Below are 27,015 nucleotides of genomic sequence, written 5' to 3' on the forward strand. Positions count from 1 at the left end.
ATCTGTGCCATAAATCATATACTAATAGTGATATGGTTAAATTTCCAGGTGTGATAGTTATATTGTGGTTATGGAGATTGATCTTTTTTTTGGAGATAAACACTAAGTATTTGCAGGTGATGTGTCATGATGTGGGTAACTTGCTCCACATGCTTCAGTGTGAGTGTGAAAGGAGGGGGGAAAGAAGAAAAAGGTCAGAAGAAGGTGAAAGAAAGAGGATGAGAGGATGAGAGAGAGAGAGAGAGAGAGAGAGAGAGAGAGAATAACAATTGGTAAATCTAGGTGAAAGTCATATATTTGATTTTTTTTTAAATAAAAAGCTGGGGTAGAAGCATTCTCTTTGGACTTACATTCAGAATCAGTTTTATTCTAGCTTTATTAGTTCTAGGGAAGTATTTCTGTAAAGAGAAGTCTGTGCAGTCATCACTAGACAAAGTTCACACAAAGAAACATAAAATGTATCTTGGCCATTCTAATGTAAATGTTAGAGGAAAAATACAAAAAAAAAAAAAAAAAAAAGAAACAATGTAAGCACAGAGGCCTCCCTGCTTTTATAATTGGAATTTAACTGTGAAGAATATGATTCCTCTGAATTATCTGTCACAGAATAAGTGAATAACTGAAAGATCTGCTGAGAAATAGCTTAAGAGAAGTTAAATATCTTGGTTTCTTCAAAAACAACATGCAATCTTGGATTTAATATGAAGGGGGGAGAAATGAGAATAATCTGGAATGGTGCATTTCCAAAATTATACATATTTTTGTCTCTAGATTGTCACCAAAGAGAGACTAAAGGATACCTTAAGGAGAAAAACCTCACTCATCTAGGGTGATGGAATTAGATGAAGCAGTAAGGTTTTTTTTTTTTCTCTCATTTCCACAATTCTTTAATTCATTTCCATGCATTTTATAATCTTTCACTATTCAAGCCAGAACCAAAATGAAACATAAAGGAAGTATCTAATGCAGTGTAATTTACATTTTATAACATACCAACTTTAATAGCTATAATAGAGAATAGTAGAAATGTTGAAATGAGAAAGTTTGGAAGTAGACAGAAATGGCCAACAAGGCAAATTGATTTGAGTCAGTCCTAAGGGATTTGCTTCCTTTCAGCTGCAACTAAAATTGTTTCATAGTTTATGGGCAGACTCTAGCAGATCTGGTATACAATCTAGTATACCTAATCTATTAAAGACAGTCTTCAGGAACATGATTGTGCTGGCCTTTTAGAGATCGACATAGACCCTTCTCTTGGATAAAATGAGGCTAGCGATTAGACAGTTCTCTATACTGTTTCACAGCATTTTAGGAGAATGAAGTAAAGTTGTTGCTTTTTTTTTTTAAATCAGGTCAATGCTATTAAGTGTAAAAAGTGGTCTAACTCAAAAGACTATGTTTCTTATTTTTCAACATAAATTCTTTGTGTGAGTGAACAGAGTATACATTATGAATAAATGAAGTATATAATCTCATTGATTAAACTTTTTCTATGAACATGGAAGTAAGTAACAACACCTAACAATAAATTGCATTTTGTCTGAATCTCCTAATTCCTGTAACGAATCCTGCAACCCCATTTTCCCATAACAGATTACCGGCTGCTCATCACACTGGATAGAGTTAGTAGGGTGAATATACCTCCTGGTTTGCCTGGGACCGTTTATACCTGCTTCCTGGTACCTTATTCAATTAATAGCTCCTTTTCACTCTCATAATTATCCAATTTAGACAATGATTTATATTATGACATTACTAATATGTCATTGTACCCAATGCTACTGGTTGAGTTACATAATTAGAAAAAAAAGTTATTGGGGTGCCTGGGTGGCTTAGTCAGTTAAGACTCTGACACTAGGTCTCTACACAGGTTGTGATCTCAGAGTTAGTAAGTTCTTCGAGCCCCATGATGAGCCCCATATAGGGTTCTGCCCTGACACTGTGGAGCCTGCTTGGGATTCAATCTGTCTCTCTGCTTCCCCAGCTTATGCTTACTCTCTAAATACATAAATAAATAAATAAATAGGAACATTATTTTTTTCATGTCAAGAAATTTATGCTAGCTATACTCAATATTGCACTCAGGTACTTAAAGAACACATAGACTGATAAATATAAATAGAGAAAACAAAATTCTTATTTTAATAAAAACTGAGTTGAATCATTTGTAAGACCTAATTTTTTTTTATTATTGCTATCCAGTTAAGTATGGTCAAAAAGTATAAAATATATTTTTAATTTTTTATATTGATTACAATGTCTAGGTCAGATAGGGATAACTTTTTAAAAATATTTTTTAGGTTTAAAAATATTTAAGTTATAGGTATGTATTAGTTCCTACTGGAACATAATTTTCAAGTTAACTGGCCAGTTTTTAGTCAGTTAATCAGAGTCCTACTCTATTCACAATTGCTATTATTAGCATATTTTTAAAAATATTAAATATAATTCTGCTTTAAATGAATGCAAACAGCAAGTTATAGCTTGGTCCCTTTTCACTATTTCAATTATCATTCTTCAGTAACAAGGTAATCTTTCTCTTTCTTCCTCTTTTTCCTTTTCTTCTATCAAAAATAAATTTTAACACCTTGCTTCCTTATAAGACTGTAAGTATTGAAAATCTGTGGGGCTGGTGTAACACTACCTTTTGCTGTCTTAGTTGGGAGTCTTTTGATAGCGTAGAATTTTTGTGCTCCTTCAATGTGCTCAGCTTTTCCTAGTTACCCAGTCTCAATTTCTCAGCACAGAAGAAAAATTGTCTTCTAGTTCCACACATCTTGGCTTACAGGGAAAGAAAAAAATATTGCCAGCCGCATTGTATTTGCACCTCCTGTCAATATGCAGTAAGTGTGATACTCCTAAAGGAGAAAAAACATTCTGCCTCCATTAATACACCAAATTAAACTAAAGTATCAGCATCAATATATCAAACTAAAGTACCTTTAGTTTATTTATGGAATGCTGCCTATAACTGACATATTTCAGACCCAAATTATATCTAATAAATTTAAAATACAAATCATGATTTTCTCCTATAAACAGTAAGACATCTTAGAAAATAAAACAATTCTAAGTGAGTGACTTCTCAGTTGAGCAAAATTGTGTAAAATGGTTAAAAAGATCAAATAGCAAGCATTATCCTGGATTTTACTATCAATTAATTGGGAATGTGTTCAGCTCTAAGCAAAAAGAAAAAAAAAGAAAAAGAAGAAAAAAGCAAAGAAAAACGAACCTTCATGACTTAGCTACATTTGATTTCATTTTCTTCACTTTCAAGTCTGAAGAGGGTAATTGCTGATGTTGGATCAGCTGTTCAATGATGCTGTTAGAGACTGAAGCTCTTTAAAAACTGAAGTTTTTGGTTCCATCTCATGACCATTTGTGATCTCAGTGTCACAAGATGCTCTTATAGTTCCAATTATCATATCCCATTTAAAAATTTTTTAATGCTTATTCCTATTTTTGAGAGAGAGAGAAAGAGAGAGAGCATGAGCAAGGCAGAGGCAGAGAGAGAGGGAGGCACAGAATCTGAAGCAGGCTCTAGGCTCTGAGCTGTTAGCATAGAGCCTGACACGGGGCTCAAAATAAGGAACCATGAGATCATGACCTGGGCCCAATAGGACGCTTAACCAACCGAGCCACCCAGGCACCCCACTGTATCCCATTTTAAGGCAATAAAAATGGACAGTCAAAATGATGACCTTAGCTTCATCTCTACCTTTTTGTTGGGACAGAAAACTTTCCCCAGAACTTTTCACAGAAGCTATTCATTTATAATCTTCCCTTAGACGTAGAAGAGACCTGAAAAACTGCATACTTAAAGTTCCACTTTTAAGTAGGGAAAACAAAAAAATAAAACAAGCAAACAAATAAACAAAACAAAAAAACAAAAAAGGAGGGAAAGAGTCTGAAATTAATGTTGGGTGATCCAACCCAAGGGCTATGTCACAAAAGCTACACAAAGTCTTGACCCAACTACAACACAGGAAAGACAAAATATAATTTGTCCCATCACTATGAACAAAGCACTTCTTATCTCCGTGACATTCTTTAAAGGCAGTTCTTTAAAAATGGACTGTTATCACTGAACCATGAAGAATTCACAGTATCTGTATGAAGTAAATGTCTGTGTTATTCTTTACTGTTTTAACTCCCATTGTCACACAACTGGCACATACCAGTCACTGAGAACATCTTTGACGAATAGGAGAATAAGTACCCCCATTAAAAGATGTAACAGGATGTAACCATTAGAGGTTAGAGGTGTTGTTAAATTGAGACGTCTTTCTTAAATGTAGATACATCCATTTACTAATTCAAGACTTTCAGTAGCTAATATATAAAAGTTATTTTGATAGATGTTGTGAGGGAGGAACAAATAGATGAACCTAGTTTCAATCGTGAAGGCATGTGTTTTTCTTTTTTTTTCTTTAAATGTTTATTTATTTTTGGGGGGGGAGGGGCAGAGAGAGAGAGAGGGAGACACAGAATCCGAAACAGGCTCCAGGCTCTGAACTGTCAGCACAGAGCCCAACAGGGGGCTCGAACCCACGAACCACGAGATAATGACCTGAGCTGAAGTCAGAGGCTTAATTGACTGAACCACCCAGGCACCCAGGCATGTATTTTTCAACTGAACTAAAAATAAAGGAACTTCTCGTATATATTCTATACTTAGTTACAATTATTGAATAAACAGTTAAAATTAAAAACAAAAAAAAGAACACACAAATAGGTTTTATTCAAGACAGAAAAATGAGAACATGAGAGTTTGGAAGGCTATATTACTCATGATTCAGAGGGGGGATCAGGAAAAACTTTATGGAAATTGTAACTCCTAGATCATTTCAGAGCAGTTAATACAAGTGTATATCCCTCTCTGTGATCATGAAAAAATTGGCAACTCTTTATTCATTCTTTCCAGGAGATACTGTGGTTGTGATTTTATATTGTTGTAAGATCCAAAGACACAAAGGGAGGCTGAGGGAGTCAGAATTTATGGTGTGAGATTGTAGAGAGCAGGAATGTGTATGTTCACTTAAATGAATTGCCTCTATCAAAAGAGCTTACGCTGGTAACAGTTTAAACAATGAAAATAAACATTATACATGACCATAAAGATTAAAAGCCATATGTAATAATAATTGATTGCTAATTAGAACATGGAAGGTAAGAGAACAGAATTAGTATTTGGTGCAGGATTATCAAAACTCCAGGAGCTGTGTCAGGAGGTCATCAGCCCTCCCCTTAACAGGAGCACTCACAATAAACTGAGACAGAATGAGCAATTGAACTATATCTATAGCTATGTGAAAGTGAATGCTATAGAAAGCAAATAACTATTTAAATGAGCAATATTTCAGGTTTTAAAATATGGAAATGGGTCCTTGTTTTCAAACTTTCATGAAAATCATTGGTTACAAATATTATAATCCTAAAATGTACATGAAATTTATGTGAATCAAATTTTCCCCCCATTGATTTACAATCTCTTTATGCTCTAAAGTCAATGATTCTGTTATTGTGCTTTTAAAGTGCTTTATCTTTATTGCACAAACTTCTTAAGTCTAATTCCTGCCAACATTTTTTTCTTTCCCTTCTAGTCACATACCAAATATGTATACGTATTTAGCACCCATTATTAGCCAGGCATAATTCTAAGCATCGGCTTCATATTCATTTGCCATTTTGTTCACTTTATTTACAGGCAGTGAATATTTGGATGAAATTGTATAGCACACACCTAAGATAGTAAAAGTCTTAAGTGATGACTGTTGAAATGCAGAAGACACAGAAAGAACTTAACAGTTGATATGATGGCAGGAAAATGAGATAGAAGTAGTGAGATGAAGAAACCAGATTCTTCTCAATGTGGAGAGGCATATCTTGGAATACTAATCTAGTTTATCTTCGTATTTTCCTGTCCCCTTTATTTTTTGCTCCCATGTGTAATTCAGGGATTTTTCTGTCCTATAGCTTATACAACAGCAGGAAAAAAACAATTATTCAAAGAAACTATTTCCTTTTCAAAATATCTAATGCATCAATCAACTGTATGTGAGGTTCTTAGCTAATGGAGCCATTTACACTTTTTCTATGTATGCAAGAAAATGTGGACTCAGAAAGGAGTAAAAATGATTTAGAAAAATAGCCATTTGATCTAAATAAAATGTAATGCTTCAGAGTTACATATAGTTGAAACTTCTGAAAATGTATGTGTTAAATTGTCTTCTTAAAATGAGTACAAACATAAAATAAATAGTGATACTTTTCAGGAAGATTTGTAACATGTGGATTTCATGAATAAATGGATGTCCTCTGTGTCCATGTAGAATGGTAAATATCAATAGGTGCCATCATCAAACTTTTTAATTTTTGAATTTGGTATTTAAATTTCTATTAAATCTGACTTTCATATTTTTGAAGTAATTGCTGTAAGAAAATTACTGCAAAGTAAAAGTGTTTAAAAGTAACAACACAAACAGTAGACTTACTCTACATAAAACCATATCATTGTAGTAAGTACATCAAGACAACTACCAATTTATTTCCTGAAATTATTTCATATATGTCTAATGTATAATTTATCATGTTTCCTATTGACCTTACCAACTGACTGAAGCTTTAGTTGGCTAACCACGACAGGATACAAGTGGTTGAAACTCCAAGTGACAAGGAAAGAAAGCAATATCAAATAGTTCTCCTGCCACCATCTAAGACTGGAAACAGCTATCTCCAGCCATTTGGATCCAAGATTACTCATTTTCTCAGCAAGTACTCTGCATGTTGAACCTGAAAAGTAATTATCAGTAACTCTGTGGCTTAAGAAGGAAAAAAAAGCCCTGGCTATTTACTGGCCTTCTTTCAGATTTAAACACAAGTTAAAGTAAGAATTCTTTCACTGCTAGCTTCACTATTAAAAGAGACCATGGAGAGGAGAGGATTTTATTTTAATGTAGTATTAATATAATAATGATGATAAAATTTTAATAAATGCTAGGTTGAGACCTTTCTTTCTTTCTGTTTTTTTTTTTTTTTTTTTTTTACTATTTTAAGTATTCTCTACACCCAACATGGGGCTCAGATTTACAACCCCGAGATCAAGAGACACATGCAGGGAAAATATTTCTAAACTATTGCTTAAATTTCTTTAATTTTTATTTATTTTTGAGAGAGAGAGAGAGAGAGAGAGAGAGAGAGAGAAGAGAAAGAGGGAGACACAGAATCGAAGCAGGCTCCAGGCTCCAAGCTGTCAATACAGAGCCCCACCTGGGGCTCAAACTCTTGGACTACAAGATCATGACCTGAGCTGAAGTCAGATGCTCAACTGACTGAGCCACCCACGCTCCCCACTAAACTATTGTTTAAATCTACAAATGTGTTCACCCTATGTATGCCTGGTTAAAGACTGTTAAATATTTACTTAATACTATTATTACTTTTTTTTTTCCTGCAAGGGTAGCCTCTCAACTAAAATAGGTTTAATATTTTTCCTAAAGAAGTTGAGGTGAAAAGCACATATATATCCTCAAAAGCCAGAATCAAATTAAATTATGCATTTAGAAGAAATGGTATTAAAATATTTTCATTGCGTGGCAATAATTAGCAGTCATGCTTCAGGCTCTGAGAATTACATAAAGGATTGCTATCGGTATTGATGGTCCATGGGTGTGACTGGAAGTACAAGCAGAGGAACAGGCAGATGGCGTGTCCTGCTCCGGAGAGCCTGCTTTCAGCTTGGCTAATGCGAGGACTATGCTTTCTTTATCTTTGTAATACTGTCTGACAGTTTATGCCCTAAATACGTATTTGTTGAATGGAACTGAATTGAATTTAAAGAAGGAATATATGATTTCAATCATGTGTGACTGCAACAGTCAGAGACAGGCCAGGAAAACAGAAATCGCACTGGGATCCATATGCAGGAAACTGGGTACCGAAGTGTTGAAAAGCTGAAAGAGCAAATGGAATCCCAGGGTGAACCTAAAGAGATAATAGCTCCAGGAGGCAGCGAGCCCTAATGGGGGGTGGAGAAGGACGGGAAAGTGGTGGGGCTTAGCAGAACCTAGAGCTTTAATGAAGGGCCACACAAAGCTTAGTAACATTGGTTCTCCCACATCCCTGTGACCATTGCGAGTATAAACTAAGACACTCATAAACTAAATGTATTTAAATGCCTCCCAGTGCCAGGTCTGAGCGTGTGCCCATTGTTTCTGTTATTTTATCATCATTAGCATGATCATCATGAAGACCACCCAGTACAATGTGCAGCGTCCGGTAGGGAGTAAAATCCCACTCAATATGAGTATTTTTAACCTTTCTGGAATGAAGTAGAGAATGTAAAAATACACTGTAGAACAACGCAGGTACTGCGTCCCAGTACCGCGTGATAAAGCTCCGTCGCTTTAATTTAGGATGATGCCTCGTGTCATAAGATAATTCAAAATCTGATGCTCATTCTCATCTTTAGTTATTAGATTTTGTCATTTTAACTCTTCCAATGTGGAGAATATTTAAATATGATCCCCCAGAACATGTAATGCAAGACTGAACCTCTGGGGAATGGAAACACGCCTCCCCCTCTTCTGTACTTTCCAGTATATTCACTGGTGCATGCTGTTTCTGTTTTTTACAAGGACAATCAATCTTAGGTTTTTCAATGTGTCTATTTCTCATGTTACGGACTCCTGCAGCAGTAAACTCACACTTTATATCGATATAAAATTCACTTACACTGTAAACAAGAGGGTTGTTGAGAAGATCATACAAACAGGTATATGTCTTTTCAGCACAGATGGTGTTTTCATTTCATTCAGTCAGCTCTTGTCAGCACTACAACAGTTGCATTTTTAGTTATGGTGTAGATAAACCTGCTCACTTCATCAGTGTACAATGTCACTTTTTGCTATTCCTTAATTAAATGACTAAAAATACACTGCTGGAGTCTAAGTGCTATGAGGTAAAACCCAGAATTTATCAATGTTAATGCAGCAATATATTTCCCTGGAATGGCGGCATTTGGCAAAACTATTTATATATTGTCAACCAATAAACAAACCTAGACTAAAAAGAAACACAACAAAACAAAAAACAAACCAAATAAAAAAATAAAAAAAACAACCCCTCCAAACTAGCTGATATAAAGTCAGTGATTATAGACACATTTTGAAACTCTTTCCCTTTCTTCATTCATCTATAGACCCCTTTCCCACACATTTTCATTTTTTTAAATCTATCATCTAGAAAGCTCACATTTTGTTAATGTTTAATAGGAAGCCTTAAATAGTAAGATGCTTTCTATTTGAGTAAGTGCATAGTCATTAAAATTCACTTTCACAGTTTTGGGTTTTCTTTTTTCTTTTCTTTTCTTTTCTTTTCTTTTCTTTTCTTTTCTTTTCTTTCTTTCTTTCTTTCTTTTTTTTTGAAAAAGAGAGAGATAGCACAAGTGAGTGAGGGGTAGACAGAGAGAGGGAGGGGAGGGCGAGAGAGAGAGAGGCAGGCTCACCTTAAGTGGGGCTCGAACTCACTAACAGTGAGATCACGATGTGAGCTGAAGTCAAATGCTTAATAACTGAGTCACCCAGGTGCCCCAAATTCACCTGAACAATTTTTTAAAAAGTAAAAATAACTAACCCACATATTTTTTTATATTGTCATGCAGTTGTTTAATAAGTGTCTTAAATATATTCATTATATTTTAATTCTCAAATGAAACTTGGTAGGTAGATATTAAAATTTGCTTTATTTCATATAATCGGAATCAAGGGCAGTACCCAAGAGTCCTATAACTATCCACTAATTCAGTGATTTGCTGGAAGGACTCACCCAGCTTAGTATATGGGTATAACCAAGGCTCAAACTTATTACAACAAAGAATACAGTGCAGGAAAGGCAGGGCAAAAATATACATATGCTGAAGCTAAACAGGTCAAAAGGGAGCCTTCCTATCTTCCTCCATAAGGATTATGTAGATGTGTCTTCTTCTCCAGCTGCAATCTATGGGGCAATGTGTAAGATGTCTTCTCTCAAGAAATTCCACTTGAGTCTTGGAGTCAAAAGCCAAGCCATGGTGTCAACTTCCAAATCTTACGTTCACATAATGAATCTTCATGTTTTGCTTTAAACATGCTAATGACCTGATTTATCTTGACCCAGTGCTCTGGTCATGTAGAAAAATCACATCATTACTAAGTAATGATGAGAACATTCCAGTAGTTTAGTTTTCAGTGTTTAAGCAAGGACCATCGCAATGATAACACAGATGAGCAAGAACAGTGAGAGAAACTGACCTATTGTGTTGTTTCCTCTCAAGGGCACACAATGACTGAGTAACTTACCTAAGGTTACACACCTATAAATGTCAGAGCCAAGTTCCATATTCAAATAACATGTTTTTATTGTTTACACTCTTAATCATTAAAAAAACAATTTCTAGGGGAGCCTGGGTGGCTCAGTCGGTTGAGCGTCTGACTTCGGCTCAGGTCATGATTTCACGGTCCGTGAGTTCGAGCCCCATGTCGGGCTCTGTGCTGACAGCTCAGAGCCTGGAGCCTGCTTGGGATTCTCCTTCTCCCTCTCTCTCTGCCCCTCCCCAGCTCATGCTCTGTCTCTCTCTCTGTCAAAAAATAAATAAACATTAAAAAAATTTAAAAAAAATTTCTAATATTACATGCTGTAAATGACAAAACATATGTTTGAAGATTATTCAGTGGCTCAAAGATCTCATCAAAGACTCAGGCAGTTTCCCTTTTTCTGCCATGCCATTCTCACTGTGCCAGTGACTCTCTCTCTTTTAATGTTTATTTATTTTTTTACAGAGAGAGAAAGAGAGAGAGAGACAGAGACAGAGACATGGCGGGGGGGGCAGAGAGAGGGAAACACAGAATCCAAAGCAGGCTCTAGGCTCTGAGCTGTCAGCACAGAGCCTGATGTGGGGCTTGAACACACAAACTGTGAGATCAGGACCTGAGCTGAAGTCAGACACTTAACCAACTGAGACACCCAGGCGCCCCAACCAGTGATTCTCTTGTCATGGTCACAAGAGAGTTATAGCTGCTCCAGAATTATGTCCTTACTCAGTAACATCCAAAAGTGGGAAAGGAAGGGCACTACCATCCTGTACAGTATCTGGCCCTCTTATTATCAAAATTAAAAAAAAAATGCTTACCCCAAAACACACCATCATGCTTCCCCCTTTAAAATTTATAGAACTACCTTATGACCCAGCAATTGCACTACTAGGTATTTATCCAAAGGATACAACAATACTAATTCAAAGGGTCACATGCAGGGGTGCCTGGGTCGCTCAGTTAGATAAGCATCCAACTTCAGCTCAGGTCATGATTTCATCGTCCATGAGTTCAAGCCTGTGTCAGGCTCCATGCTGACAGCTTAGAGCCTAGAGCCTGCTTCAGATTCTGTGTCTCCCTCTTTCTTTGCCCTTCCCCCTGCTCACACTCTGTCTCTCTCTCTCTAAATAAAATAAAGACATAAAAAAACTAAAAAGAAACAATGGGCACATGCACCCCAATGTTTATAGCAGTACTATTAACAATAGCCAAAGTATGGAAAAGAGCCCAAATGTCCATCAGCTGATGAATGGGTAAAGAAGATGTGGTATACATATACAATGGAATGTTACTCCACCATGAAAAAGAATAAAGTCTTGCCATTCGCAACTATGTGGATGGACTAGAGTGTATTATGCTAAGCAAAGTAAGTCAGAGAAAGAAAGACAAATACCATATGATTTCACTCAAATGTGGAATTTAAGAAACACAACAGATGAACATAAGGGAAGGGAAGGAAAAATAAGATAAAAACAGAGAGGGAGAAAAACCGTAAGAGACTGTTATATACACAGAACAAACTAAGGGTTGATGGAGAAGGGGTGGGGGGGGATGGGCTAAACGGGTGATGGGCATTAAGGGGGACATTTTTGAAGAGTCCTGGGTGTTATATGTAACTGATAAATCACTAAATTCTACTCATGAAACCAATACTACACTATATGTTAACTAACTTGAATTTAAATAAAAACTTGGAAGAAAAAAAAAATAAAGACGATAAATAAAAAAAAAATCTGGATCCGTTAAATCACTGATAATTAGGTATATGCTATTACAATGACTGGCTCATAGTAAACACAATGTACCCTGTGCTTGTGTTCACCTTTTGCAAGCCTTTTCCACAGGGTATCTGAATCAAACAATGGTTCTGAGAGTAAAGACACTGGTGTTAGAAATGGGGACTGGGAGGAGAGGAGGATAATTACTATTAGAAAACCATTGTGGCTGCATCAACATTTATCTGATGAACCTCAAGGAATCAACCATATTTATAATTGTGAATCTCCAGCTACTTTAAGTAATTGATCCAGGCAGTCAGTATCAAATCACATGGAAAAGGTGTTCAAAATATGGGCTCACACCAGTTGAATTTACCAACTTAAATCTTCCACTGCTCTTTTTCTTAATTTTACATCTTCCTGACTTTACCCTTAACAAAAACATCATGCTTGCTCACATTTCCATGTCTTTTCACAAGTTATTTCCATATTTTCTTAGGAAAATATGAAAGTCTGGTGTCAATAATATATACATTGGCCAATTACAGTGAATCCCTTTCTGTTTACCCATATCATCACAAATCCTTGAAAATGCCATCTAAATGTCACTTTCCTTTACATTATATAAATCTATCCATTTTATTGTACCTGGTTATTTTATCATTAGTTTTTTACTATGCTATAAATACCTTTTTGGTGAGACCCTAATTAAATTGATTTATAAATGCCCGAGGAAATTATATTATCCCATGAAAATGGAACTAAATAGTTGAGTAACATGTTTCCAACATTATCAACAGTAAGAACTATTTATTTTTCTTTCCTTCACACCTATGCAATTAAATCCATATTTTGAGAATGTTTTAAATCTATTAGTTCAACTTTATTTACATAGATCAGAATTAGCCACAAGAAAAAGTAACACAAGTAAATATAATCTAATATTTATGTTTATCTGCCATTTGCTTACATTATGGATAATTAGAGAGCCAAATTTCTCAGGTTTAGAAGCCACTCTTTGCTTCTTCAAACCCTTCCACTTACTGGATCTGGCTGTGAGCAGGTCAGATCATCTATGTAGATGTTTATTGCCTTGTACATAAAACATGGATGAAAATACTTTGCCCATCAAAAGCCTACAGATGAAACAAGATCATCTTTTGGCTATGACTGTCAATCTACTGAATTCAAATATCATTTGAAACACCTTATTTAAGTATTGATCTGTTGGATTCCATTCTAGTTGAATCTTCTTGTTGAGTTTTTGAATCCATACCTATTTTTTTTTTCTGGTACCTTTGTAGAGTGTAAGAATCTATATATTATGGGCTGAATTGTGCCCTTACCCTAAATTCATATGTGGAAGTCCTAACTCTCAGTATCTCAGAATTGGACTGTATTTGGAGAATGGACATTTAAAGAGAGAATTTAAGTTAAAACCAGGGCATTAGTGTTACCTTAATCCAATCTGATTGGGATCTTTATTAGAAGAGGAAATGAGGACACACAGAGAGACACCAGAGAAAAACTATGTGAGTATACAGTGAGAATGTAGTCATCTGCAAGTCAAGGATGGAGACCTGGTTAAAAAAAAAAAAAAAAAAAAAAAAACTTGCTGGCACCTTGATCTTGGATGTCTAGCCTCCAGAACTGTGAGAAAATAAATTTCTGTGGTTTAAGTTACCAAGTCTGTAGTATTTTGTTATGACAGCCCTAGAAAACTGATATAATTACCATGTCCCAGATTAAATTTGAGAATTACCCCTGTTTATTCTCAGCCCTCTAATTAAAATGCAAAGCCAAATTAATGACGTTTATCAACTTTCTTCAAAACCAATAATCTGTTTTTCTTGACCCATCTACATCATGTATAACTGGAACCAAAACAGGTATTTTGACATGAGATTTGTATTCTTCAATAAAATATTCAGTAAATTAAAAAAAAAAAGCAAAAATGATGGCAAACTGGGTTGATAGTATTTTTTGTATTTTTGCAAATAAGCATTTAGCTTAGAAATACATATTCTCAAGAGCAGTACCAAAAAATTCAAAGGATTTACGGGAAAAAATATGTTGTTTTATAACACCTCCTTTATTATCTCACTTTATGATGTTACCAAAAATAACTGTTTTATCTACAGCCATTTTCAACTTGCTGTATTTTGTTATTGTATTAATAAATTGTTGTCATGATGTCTTTACAGTATCTTGGGAAAATGTGAAAGTTAGGTGTCAACAGTTTATACATTGACCAATTATAATAAATCCCATTATATCACTCATGTTAAGTATTTCGTTATCAATCCAGCTTTTGTATTAACTCAACAGAGAAGTTACTTTTAATGAGCTTTGTAGCATCATAATTTTGAGATACTCATCACTCCATTGCAATTATTAATTGATGTGATTTAAAGGAAAAAAAAAACCTCACCATTTTCTAAATAGAGAACAAGTCTGTAAAGAAAAAATAATTGGACTTTTACAAGACACCAAAATATCCCTGAGGACTCCACATGTCTGACTTCCATTTGATTTCTTCAATTGCTTTTCTCCTTAAGGATCCTCAACAAAGTCAGTTGCAAACATTGCCATTTCAGGGTCATTTAGTTCATATTTCTAAGTAAGAAACAGTTTCAACAAATCAAATTTTACGACATGTTAAAAGAAAAGAGAAAAAAAAACAAAAACAAAAAAACAAAGGAAGATATTTCCATATGATATTTAATATATGACCTAAGACAATACACTCTTTTTTTTTTTTTTTTTTTTTAGAAAATAGTTCACATTTATTTATGAAATGTGATTTTTTTTTAATATATGAAATTTACTGTCAAATTGGTTTCCATACAACACCCAGTGCTCATCCCAAAAGGTGCCCTCCTCAATACCCATCACCCACCCTGCCCTCCCTCCCACCCTCCATCAACCCTCAGTTTGTTCTCAGTTTTTATTTATTTATTTATTTATTTTTTTAAATTTATTTATTTATTTATTTATTTTTTAATATATGAAATTTACTGTCAAATTGGTTTCCATACAACACCCAGTGCTCATCCCAAAAGGTGCCCTCCTCAATACCCATCACCCACCCTGCCCTCCCTCCCACCCCCCAACAACCCTCAGTTTGTTCTCAGTTTTTAACAGTCTCTTATGCTTTGGCTCTCTCCCACTCTAACCTCTTTTTTTTTCCCTTCCCCTCCCCCATGAGAAAGAATGAAATATGGCCTTTTGTAGCAACGTGGATGGAACTGGAGAGTGTGATGCTAAGTGAAATAAGCCATACAGAGAAAGACAGATACCATATGGTTTCACTCTTATGTGGATCCTGAGAAACGTGACAATACACTCTTGATGAATGGGGGGGGGGAGCATTACCAAAACAGGGAAACATACAAAAATTGGAATTTGTTTTATCATTTTGATATTTATAAGCTATTGCTTATTCTGTTACTTTCTAGGGCCACTTTAACGGAATACCAGAGACTACATAGCTTAAACCACAGAAATGTTTTGTCTCAGTTCTAGAGGCCAGAAGACCAAGATCAACATGGTAGTGAGACTGGTTCCTTTGGAGGGGTGTGAAAGAAAGACCAGCCTCAGTCTCTCATTGGCTTTAAATGGTTGTCTTCTCCCTATGTCTGTTCGCACTATCTTCCATATATTCATATCTCACTGTCCAAATTTCCCCTTTTAATGAGGACATCAGTCAAATTGGATTCAGACCCACCCTAACAACTTAATTTTAACTGGATTTCCTATGTAAAGACCCTAAGTCTGAATATGGTCACATCCTGGAATACGGGGTTTAGAACTTCAACATATAAATTTAGGAGGGGAGGGGACAAATTCAGCCCATAACACTTACTATGACTCATTAAAATTTTGAAATGGCTCCCTCAAAAAAACAAACCCATTTCTGAACTTAAAATTATGAATTAAGATCTTTTCATATGTTCAACTACAGTCTAAGTAGTTAGAAATTATGAGATGAGAAACATCCACTAATTCCAAGGAGTTTACAAAATACTTTCAGGAAAGAAAAGCCCTTAGAACTTAGATAGTAGATAAAAATATGTACTAAATGAGGGACATAGGCATTTTGGTTCTCATCTGTACATGCCAACTCCCTGAAGTATAAATACTTGGCAAATCAAATGATATCTCTCTGTTAGGTAATTCTTAATCTTTTCTTTGCAATCATTTTCTACAAGTCCTGTCTTTCCATATGCTGTATTATCTATATTATCTAATTGCTTGTATATTGATCTTTTCCAGATTTCATGTTTATCTGCCCTCTTTCCTGCTTTGCCATTTATTCATTCATGCAGGCATTCATGTTAATTGAATGCCCACTATGTTCTAGATGTTGTGCTGGACCTGGGATAGCACTGATGAATAACACAGCAATTTCTATTCTTAAGAAGTCCAGGTCTAATGGATGAAAATGAGAAGCAGACTAATGATGATGATACTTGGCGTAAGTGCTAAATAAAATGTAGGCTCAGAGAGCAGATAAACAATTCTTGCTTGAGGCCCCTAAGAAAGGTTTCATTTAAATCAAATCTAAAAGGAGAATTGAGGTTTCATTTGGCAAAGAAGAGTATGAATATGAAAGGGAAGCATGTGTGGGGGGGGGTTTGGGGAATGATATGGGTTAGAATTGGGGAACAGAACAGGGAAATAGAATAATATTCAAGTTGGAAAGAATGGCATGCAAGAATGATTGATTGCCTGGGTATTTCGAAGGAGCAGAAGGGAATTTAGACTGGAAGGAGAATAGGACATACATGGGAAAATTTGAGTGGTGGGGCTGGAAAGAAAGAGTATAGTCAGAGCTTTATGGTCCTTCTGAATTCTTTAGCTCCAAATATTAGCTTCACCCAATTGCAAAAGATATGGTCTACAAAATGATGTTTCATATCAAAGTTTCTTTTAGTTCTTTTTAGATTCCTAGAGGATTAAAAAATACATGAAACAAGAGAAAGCAAAAATATTTTTTTCTCAAAGCTTCTCATTTTATATTTCTGACATTGTTTCTACTTTTTTGTTCTCAAAAAAATTATTTCATCGACATATATATATATATATATATATATATATATATATATATTTATATATTTAAAGTAAGCTCTGTGCCCAATGTGGGACTTGAACTCACATCCCCAAGATCAAGAGTAACACGCCCTACCAACTGAGCCAGTCGGAAATCCCCAACTTATGTATTTTACATTTACATAAAATGACAACTTAAAAGCACAAAACTGATGTAAAATCATATTTAAAAGCCAAATCAAAGTTTATATCATATATTTTTTATTCTAATATTATTCATCTTGGGTATATTGGACAATTGGGTTTTGTTCTAGATTTTCAAATATCTAACCCTATATATATATAGGAATTATACATATATATATATATATAATATATATATATGATTAATTAATTTTGTAGAACATGTGCCAAATCTGTTTGGCTTAAATAGAGTATTGTGGGGGCCAGGCCCCGGTGCCAGGCTGAGACCGGGTCGAGCAATGTTCCCTGTTGACTCAGCCAACCCGGTGGTTCCCCCTCCCATTCATGTGGGAGGCCGGGCCCCGGCGCCAGGCTGAGACCCGGTCGAGCAATATTCCCTGTTGACTTAGCCAACCCGGTGGTTCCCCCTCCCATTCCCCGACTTTCTTTTATTTATTTATTTATTGTTCAATATATGAAATTTATTGTCAAATTGGTTTCCATACAACACCCAGTGCTCATCCCAAAAGGTGCCCTCCTCAATACCCATCACCCACCCTCCCCTCCCTCCCACCCCCCATCAACCCTCAGTTTGTTCTCAGTTTTTAAGAGTCTCTTATGCTTTGGCTCTCTCCCACTCTAACCTCTTTTTTTTCTTTTTTCCTTCCCCTCCCCCATGGGTTTCTGTTAAGTTTCTCAGGATCCACATAAGAGTGAAAACATATGGTATCTGTCTTTCTCTGTATGGCTTATTTCACTTAGCATCACACTCTCCAGTTCCATCCATGTTGCTACAAAAGGCCATATTTCGTTCTTTCTCATTGCCATGTAGTACTCCATTGTGTATATAAACCACAATTTCTTTATCCATTCATCAGTTGATGGACATTTAGGCTCTTTCCATAATTTGGCTATTGTTGAGAGTGCTGCTATAAACATTGGGGTACAAGTGCCCCTATGATTCAGTACTCCTGTATCCCTTGGGTAAATTCCTAGCAGTGCTATTGCTGGGTCATAGGGTAGGTCTATTTTTAATTTTCTGAGGAACCTCCACACTGTTTTCCAGAGTGGCTGCACCAGTTTGCATTCCCACCAACAGTGCAAGAGGGTTCCCATTTCTCCACATCCTCGCCAGCATCTATAGTCTCCTGATTTGTTCATTTTGGCCACTCTGACTGGCGTGAGGTGATATCTGAGTGTGGTTTTGATTTGTATTTCTCTGATGAGGAGCAACGTTGAGCATCTTTTCATGTGCCTGTTGGCCATCCGGATGTCTTCTTTAGAGAAGTGTCTATTCATGTTTTCTGCCCATTTCTTCACTGGGTTATCTGCTTTTCGGGTGTGGAGTTTGGTGAGCTCTTTATTGATTTTGGATACTAGCCCTTTATCCGATATGTCATTTGCAAATATCTTTTCCCATTCCGTTGGTTGCCTTTTAGTTTTGTTGGTTGTTTCCTTTGCTGTGCAGAAGCTTTTTATCTTCATAAGGTCCCAGTAGTTCATTTTTGCTTTTAATTCCCTTGCCTTTGGGGATGTGTCGAGTAAGGGATTGCTACGGCTGAGGTCAGAGAGGTCTTTTCCTGCTTTCTCCTCTAGGGTTTTGATGGTTTTCTGTCTCACATTCAGGTCCTTTATCCAATTTGAGTTTATTTTTGTGAATGGTGTGAGAAAGTGGTCTAGTTTCAACCTTCTGCATGTTGCTGTCCAGTTCTCCCAGCATCATTTGTTAAAGAAACTGTCTTTTTTCCATTGGATGTTCTTTCCTGCTTTGAAAGATGAGTTGGCCATACGTTTTTGGGTCTAGTTCTGGGGTTTCTATTCTATTCCATTGGTCTGTGTGTCTGTTTTTGTGCCAATACCATGCTGTCTTGATGATTATAGCTTTGTAGTAGAGGCCAAAGTCTGGGACTGTGATGCCTCCTGCTTTGGTCTTCTTCTTCAAAATTACTTTGGCTATTGGGGGCCTTTTGTGGTTCCATATGAATTTTAGAATTGCTTGTTCTATCTTCGAGAAGAATGCTCGTCAATTTTGATTGGGATTGCATTGAATGTGTAGAGTGCTTTGGGTAGTATTGACATTTTGACAATATTTATTCTTCCAATCCATGAGCAGGGAATGTCTTTCCATTTCTTTATATCTTCTTCAATTTCCTTCATAAGCTTTCTATAGTTTTCAGCATACAGATCTTTTACATCTTTGGTTAGATTTATTCCTAGGTATTTTATGCTTCTTGGTGCAATTGTGAATGGGATCAGTTTCTTTATTTGTCTTTCTGTTGCTTCATTGTTAGTGTATAAGAAGGCAACTGATTTCTGTACATTGATTTTGTATCCTGCAACTTTGCTGAATTCATGTATCAGTTCTAGCAGACTTTTGGTGGAGTCTGTCGGATTTTCCATGTATAATATCATGTCATCTGCAAAAAGCGAAAGCTTGACTTCATCTTTGCCAATTTTGATGCCTTTGATTTCCTTTTGTTGTCTGATTGCTGATGCTAGCACTTCCAACACTATGTTAAACAACAGCGGTGAGAGTGGGCATCCCTGTCGTGTTCCTGATCTCAGGGAAAAAGCTCTCAGTTTTTCCCCATTGAGGATGGTGTTAGCTGTGGGCTTTTCATAAATGGCTTTTATGATGTTTAAGTATGTTCCTTCTATCCCGACTCTCTCAAGGGTTTTTATTAAGAAAGGGTGTTGGATTTTGTCAAAGGCCTTTTCTGCATCAATTGACTGGATCATGTGGTTCTTATCTTTTCTTTTATTAATGTGATGTATCACGTTGATTGATTTGCGAATGTTGAACCAGCCCTGCATCCCAGGAATGAATCCCACTTGATCATGGTGAATAATTCTTTTTATATGCTGTTGAATTCGATTTGCTAGTATCTTATCAAGAATGTTTGCATCCATATTCATCAGGGATATTGGCCTGTAGTTCCCTTTTTTTATTGGGTCTCTGTCTGGTTTAGGAATCAAAGTAATACTAGCTTCATAGAATGAGTCTGGAAGTTTTCCTTCCATTTCTATTTCTTGGAATAGCTTGAGAAGGATAGATATTATCTCTGCTTTAAATGTCTGGTAGAACTCCCCTGGGAAGCCATCTGGTCCTGGACTCTTATTTGTTGGGAGATTTTTGATAACTGATTCAATTTCTTCGCTGGTTATGGGTCTGTTCAAGCTTTCTATTTCCTCCTGATTGAGTTTTGGAAGAGTGTGGGTGTTTAGGAATTTGTCCATTTCTTCCAGGTTGTCCAATTTGTTGGCATATAATTTTTCATAGTATTCCCTGATAATTGTTTGTATCTCTGAGGGATTGGTTGTAAGCATTCCATTTTCATTCATGATTTTATCTATTTGGGTCATCTCCCTTTTCTTTTTGAGAAGCCTGGCTAGAGGTTTGTCAATTTTGTTTATTTTTTCAAAAAAAACCAACTCTTGCTTTTGTTGATCTGCTCTACAGTTTTTTTAGATTCTATATTGTTTATTTCTGCTCTGATCTTTATGATTTCTCTTCTTCTGCTGGGTTTAGGCTGCCTTTGCTGTTCTGCTTCTATTTCCTTTAGGTGTGCTGTTAGATTTTGTATTTGGGATTTTTCTTGTTTCTTGAGATAGGCCTGGATTGCAATGTATTTTCCTCTCAGGAATGCCTTTGCTGCGTCCCAAAGCATTTGGATTGTTGTATTTTCATTTTCGTTTGTTTCCATATATTTTTAAATTTCTTCTCTAATTGCCTGGTTGACCTCCTCATTCTTTAGTAGGGTGTTCCTTAATCTCCATGCTTTTGGAGGTTTTCCAGACTTTTTCCTGTGGTTGATTTCAAGCTTCATGGCATTGTGGTCTGAAAGTATGCATGGTATAATTTCAATTCTTGTATACTTATGAGGGGCTGTTTTGTGACCCAGTATATGAACTATCTTGGAGAATGTTCCATGTGCACTCGAGAAGAAAGCATATTCTGTTGCTTTGGGATGCAGAGTTCTAAATATATCTGTCAAGTCCATCTGATCCAATGTGTCATTCAGGGCCCTTGTTTCTTTATTGACCGTGTGTCTAGATGATCTATCCATTTCTGTAAGTGTAGTGTTAAAGTCCCCTGCAATTACCACATTCTTATCAATAAGGTTGCTTATGTTTGTGAGTAATTGTTTTATATATTTGGGGGCTCCGGTATTTGGCGCATAGACATTTATAATTGTTACCTCTTCCTGGTGGATAGACCCTGTAATTATTATATAATGCCCTTCTTCATCTCTTGTTACAGCCTTTAATTTAAAGTCTAGTTTGTCTGATATAAGTATGGCTACTCCAGCTTTCTTTTGGCTTCCAGTAGCATGATAAATAGTTCTCCATCCCCTCACTCTCAATCTAAAGGTGTCCTCAGATCTAAAATGAGTCTCTTGTAGACAGCAAATAGATGTTTTGTTTTTTTTTTTTATCCATCCTGATACCCTATGTCTTTTGGTTGGCGCATTTAATCCATTTACATTCAGTGTTATTACAGAAAGATATGGGTTTAGAGTCATTGTGATGTCTGTATGTTTTATGCTTGTAGAGATGTCTCTGGTACTTTGTCTCACAGCATCCCCCTTAGGATCTCTTGTAGGTCTGGTTTAGTGGTGACAAATTCCTTCAGTTTTTGTTTGTTTGGGAAGACCTTTATCTCTCCTTCTATTCTAAATGACAGACTTGCTGGATAAAGGATTCTCGGCTGCATATTTTTTTTTCTGTTCAATACATTGAAGATCTCGTGCCAATCCTTTCTGGCCTGCCAAGTTTCGAAAGAGAGATCAGTCACGAGTCTTATAGGTCTCCCTTTATAAGTTAGGGCACGTTTATCCCTTGCTGCTTTCAGAATTTTCTCTTTATCCTTGTATTTTGCCAGTTTGACTATGATATGTCATGCAGAAGATCGATTCAAGTTACGTCTGAAGGGAGTTCTCTCTGCATCTTGGATTTCAATGCCTTTTTTCCTTCCCCAGTTCAGGGAAGTTCTCAGCTATTATTTCTTCAAGTACCCCTTCAGCACCTTTCCCTCTCTCTTCCTCTTCCTGGTATTCCTCTGGGATACCAATTATGCGTATATTATTTCTTTTTAGTGTGTCACTTAGTTCTCTAATTTTCCCCTCATACTCCTGGATTTTTTTATCTCTTTTTCTCAGCTTCCTCTTTTTCCATAACTTTATCTTCTAGTTCACCTATTCTCTCCTCTGCCTCTTCAATCCGAGCCGTCGTTGTTTCCATTTTGTTTTGCATTTCGTTTAAAGCGTTTTTCAGCTCCTCCTGACTGTTCCTTAGTCCCTTGATCTCTGTAGCAAGAGATTCTCTGCTGTCCTCTATACTGTTTTCAAGCCCAGCGATTAATTTTATGACTATTATTCTAAATTCACTTTCTGTTATATTATTTAAATCCTTTTTGATCAGTTCATTAGCTGTTGTTATTTCCTGGAGATTCTTCTGAGGGGAATTCTTCCGTTTGGCCATTTTGGATAGTCCCTGGAGTGGTGTGGACCTGCAGGGCACTTCCCCTGTGCTGTGGTGTATAACTGGAGTTGGTGGGTGGGGCCGCAGTCAGACCTGATGTCTGCCCCCAGCCCACTGCTGGGGCCACATTCAGACTGGTGTGTGCCTTCTCTTCCCCTCTCCTAGGGGCGGGATTCACTGTGGGGTGGCGTGGCCCGTCTGGGCTACTTGCACACTGCCAGGCTTGTGGTGCTGGGGATCTGGCGTATTAGCTGGGGTGGGTAGGCAAGGTGCACGGGGGAAGGAGGGGCAGGCTTAGCTCGCTTCTCCTTAGGTGATCCACTTCAGGAGGGGCCCTGTGGCAGTGGGAGGGAGTCAGACCCGCTGCTGGAGGGGTGGCTCCGCAGAAGCACAGAGTTGGGTGTTTGCACGGAGCAAGCAAGTTCCCTGGCAGGGACTGGTTCCCTTTGGGATTTTGGCTGGGGGATGGGCGAGGGAGATGGTGCTGGTGAGCGCCTTTGTTCCCTGCCAAACTGAGCTCTGTTGTCCCAGGGCTCAGCAACTCTCCCTCCCTTAGTCCTCCAGCCTTCCCGCTTTCCTAGCAGAGCTGTTAACTTATGACCTCCCAGATGCTAAGCAAGTCCCGCTTGCTGTCGGATCACACTCCGTCTTGCCCCTCCGCTTTTGCGAGCCAGACTCGGGGTCTCTGCTTGGCCGGCAGGCCGCCCCTCCGCCCCGGCTCCCTCCCGCCAGTCCATGGAGAGCGCACCGCCTCTCCACCCTTCCTACCCTCTTCCGTGGGCCTCTCGTCTGCGCTTGGCTCCAGAGACTCCATTCTGCTAGTCTTCTGGTGGTTTTCTGGGTTAGTTAGGCAGGTGTAGGTGGAATCTAAGTGATCAGCAGGATGCGCGGTGAGCCCAGCGTCCTCCTAAGCCGCCATCTTCCGGTTCCTCTCCCATTCCCCCACTTTCAAGGGCATACGAAAGCCTTGTCAAGGCTGAGAAAGTTAATTCCTGAAGCCTGTGGTCTGCAGGTGTTGGCAGTAATGCTACCTCCCTTTTTCTACCCGGAGTCAGATAGACACAAACATGGGAACCGTGTTTTGCTAGCAATCTATCAACAAGGTCTTGTGACCTGTTCAGAAAGTTCACAACGTACACAGAACTAGATGTTTTGGCTGGCAGTGATCATGGGAAACCTGTTTATTCTTAGAATGACCTGATCCATAAGAGTCTTATATTATAAAAGATTGTGTATAGCAACAATAAAGCTGTCACTTAGGCCATCAGCCCAGGGGACCCTCCTGTTCCCAAACTTTCTTCTCTCTCTTTTTTCTTGCATTCCCCTACCCTCAGGACCCTGATCTCAGTGTTTGTTGCGCCGGTCGTGACAGAGTATTCAACTGTAATCATCTGGAGTCTTGAAAACTGTCTCCTAAAAGGTCTATATTAAGTAATACAAATTCATTCAATAAGTATGTATTGAACAAATTATATGTAGCATTGTTACCAGACATTGAGGATATAAACACAATTATGATAACAATGCTGCTTTCTAAGAGGATGTTATAATCTGCTAAGGAAAACAGACACATAAATATATTATTGTAAAACAGTGAATTAGGTCCATAAAGAATCTGTGCAATCATATTATTTATAAACTATTTTTTATTACTTATCTCTACATTTTATTTTTTAAAGATTATTTATTTATTTTGAGAGAGAGAGTGTGAGAGAGCAAAAACAGTGGAGGGGCAGAGAGAGAGAGAAAATCTCAAGCAGGCTGTGGGGCTTGAACTCAGGAACTGTGAGATCATGAACTGAGCTGAAACCAAGAGTCAGACTCTTAACCAACTGAGCCACCCAGGTGTTCCTATCTCTACCTTATAGCCTTTGTTCTGTCCTGTCCTTATACGTATATTCTTGTTTATCCTTTTTTGTTTCTTTCCATTAACAGCTATGGGGAGTGTTGCAGTGTACTTAAAAATGCAGAGCATCATCTGGGCATAATGAAAATGAAATAAAAACATACCGGAAAAGGTAAATTACAACAAATTATTCTTCAAAGTTAAAACATTATATAATGTATGTTAGAAACCTCCTCCATTATTATATGTCCACTTCCTTTCGAATCACCTTTTCCTCAGTGACCATCGGCTCTAATGATGACACAGCATGAGTGGTGTCAAGGGATGTGAAGACTCTAGCAGTCAAACACCTCAGTGATAGAGATAGCTATGGTAGCCCTGGTCCACATGACCTGACTCTTTTATTTTTAACCCAACGTAGGACTTGAACTTATGACCACGAGATCAAGGGTTGCGTGTTGCACCAACTGGGCCAGCCAGGTGCCCCACTCAGATTCCTTTCACCAACTTTGGCAAAATATTGAGCTCTTCTTCCAAATTCCAAAGAAATAAAATCATACCAAAGCTATCCTCTTTTTTATTTTTTGGTCATTTTTCAAAAAATCTATGGGTCCACATAGAGAAATAATGGTTAACAGGAAATCCTCTGGGTAAATCCTCATTAATTATCTTTCTTCTTGGGCTCTCTTCAAGTTCCTCCAGCTACAGAGTTTGTTCTCGACCAGCCCTCCCTAGGCAAAGATTCAGTTCCCTTTTCTCTCTTCTCCCTCTTTTTAAATTAGTCTTTCCCTGAATATTATTAAGAAACAGAACAAAAGAAAAAAAGAGTACATTAATGTAGTAAAAATGCAAATGGTAGAAAAGATTCCATTTCATTGATGTCTCTCTAATATTCCATGGAAAAGTAATTCACCATCTACCCCAGATCCTTGGGGAAGTAATCATCATGATCACACCACATGTCAATTATGAATTGGCCAAATATAAGCAACCATTTATATGAACACATAATACATTAACATATGTAAACAGAAGCTCAGAGTATACATTATTCTGTACTCTTATAATTCTAAATGTAGATACACAGGAGTTCTTCCTATATCAACTTACATAATAAACCTAGTCACTTTAATAGTTTCTTGGTGTTCTATTGTATAGCTGTAATACTATTTTGTTAATTAGTCCCCTTTTAAATGAACAGTAAGAACATTTAGTCATTCACTACTTATTTGAGTGCCAGATTCTCAACTGGTTTAAATTCATGAATCACAAAAACACTCACAAATCACTTTTTCCATGAAGTCAATGTCCTTCTAAAATCAACTATAATATTTACTATATAATTTTATTCCATATTTAAAAAAAAAAGTATCTTTAATTTTGATGGAGAGAGATTGGGAAGAAATATATTTTTCTGAATCAAAATGGCAACAAGCTAGAAAGTTTAAACACATTGCTTTTTATCTGCACCAAAGCCAACTTACATTTGTTGCCTGGTGGCCTAGAATTTATGTTTGCAGATGTTGTTAGAATTCCCTGCCTCTTACTAATATCACTCGAAACAGATTTCAGCCCTTTATTCCCAACAGTCATTCATCACTTGATTTGAATTCATAACCCACAAACTGGATTAAAAATATAATAAAGAAAATAAAAATAAATGATGTCTTTTGTATATTTGTATTTTTCACATAATAAAACATATATACATAGAAAAATACTAAATGTTTTAATAGACACATCAAAAATTTTAATGTTTGCTTCAAATTTCAAATGCAAATGCAAATATATTCTTTGATCCTATAATTGCTTCTATGGCAATCAAACCCAGGCCAGGCCTACCATGTATAGTTCCATTTGGCTTCCCAATTAAGAGAGTATTGGTTAACTGAAGTATGATCAAAAGAAAAGCTGCTGGATTACTGATAGACTTAAAAACATAAAGTAAAACAGAACAGACTTATGAAATGGTGCTCTTTAGATTTCAGGAAAAAAAAAATGATTAATGACGTATAACTATTTTTAAGTATTTGCATATGGCCAGAACCCAAGTTTTTGTATCGACTCTTTTTTCTATTGGAATGCCATTTCCCACCATTTTCATATGATTTCTCATTCTTAACAGAGTATAAAGCCTCCTTTCTATCCTTCATTAACTCTTTTTAGGTAGATGCCACTGTTTTCCTGTCCTACCTATGTATACCTCTAATGTAGTAAGTACTTAGTCTATTATGTTTTAAAAAATTTTTTTAATGTTTATTTCTGAGAGAGAGAGAGAGAGACAGACAGAGCACAAGTGGGGGAGGGACAGGGAGAGAGGAAGACACAGAATCTGAAGCAGGCTCCAGGCTCCGAGCTGTCAGCACAGAGCCCAGCATGGGGCTTG

The sequence above is a fragment of the Neofelis nebulosa genome, chromosome 4 (assembly GCF_028018385.1).
Source record: "Neofelis nebulosa isolate mNeoNeb1 chromosome 4, mNeoNeb1.pri, whole genome shotgun sequence".
NCBI classification, from domain to species: Eukaryota; Metazoa; Chordata; class Mammalia; order Carnivora; family Felidae; genus Neofelis; species Neofelis nebulosa.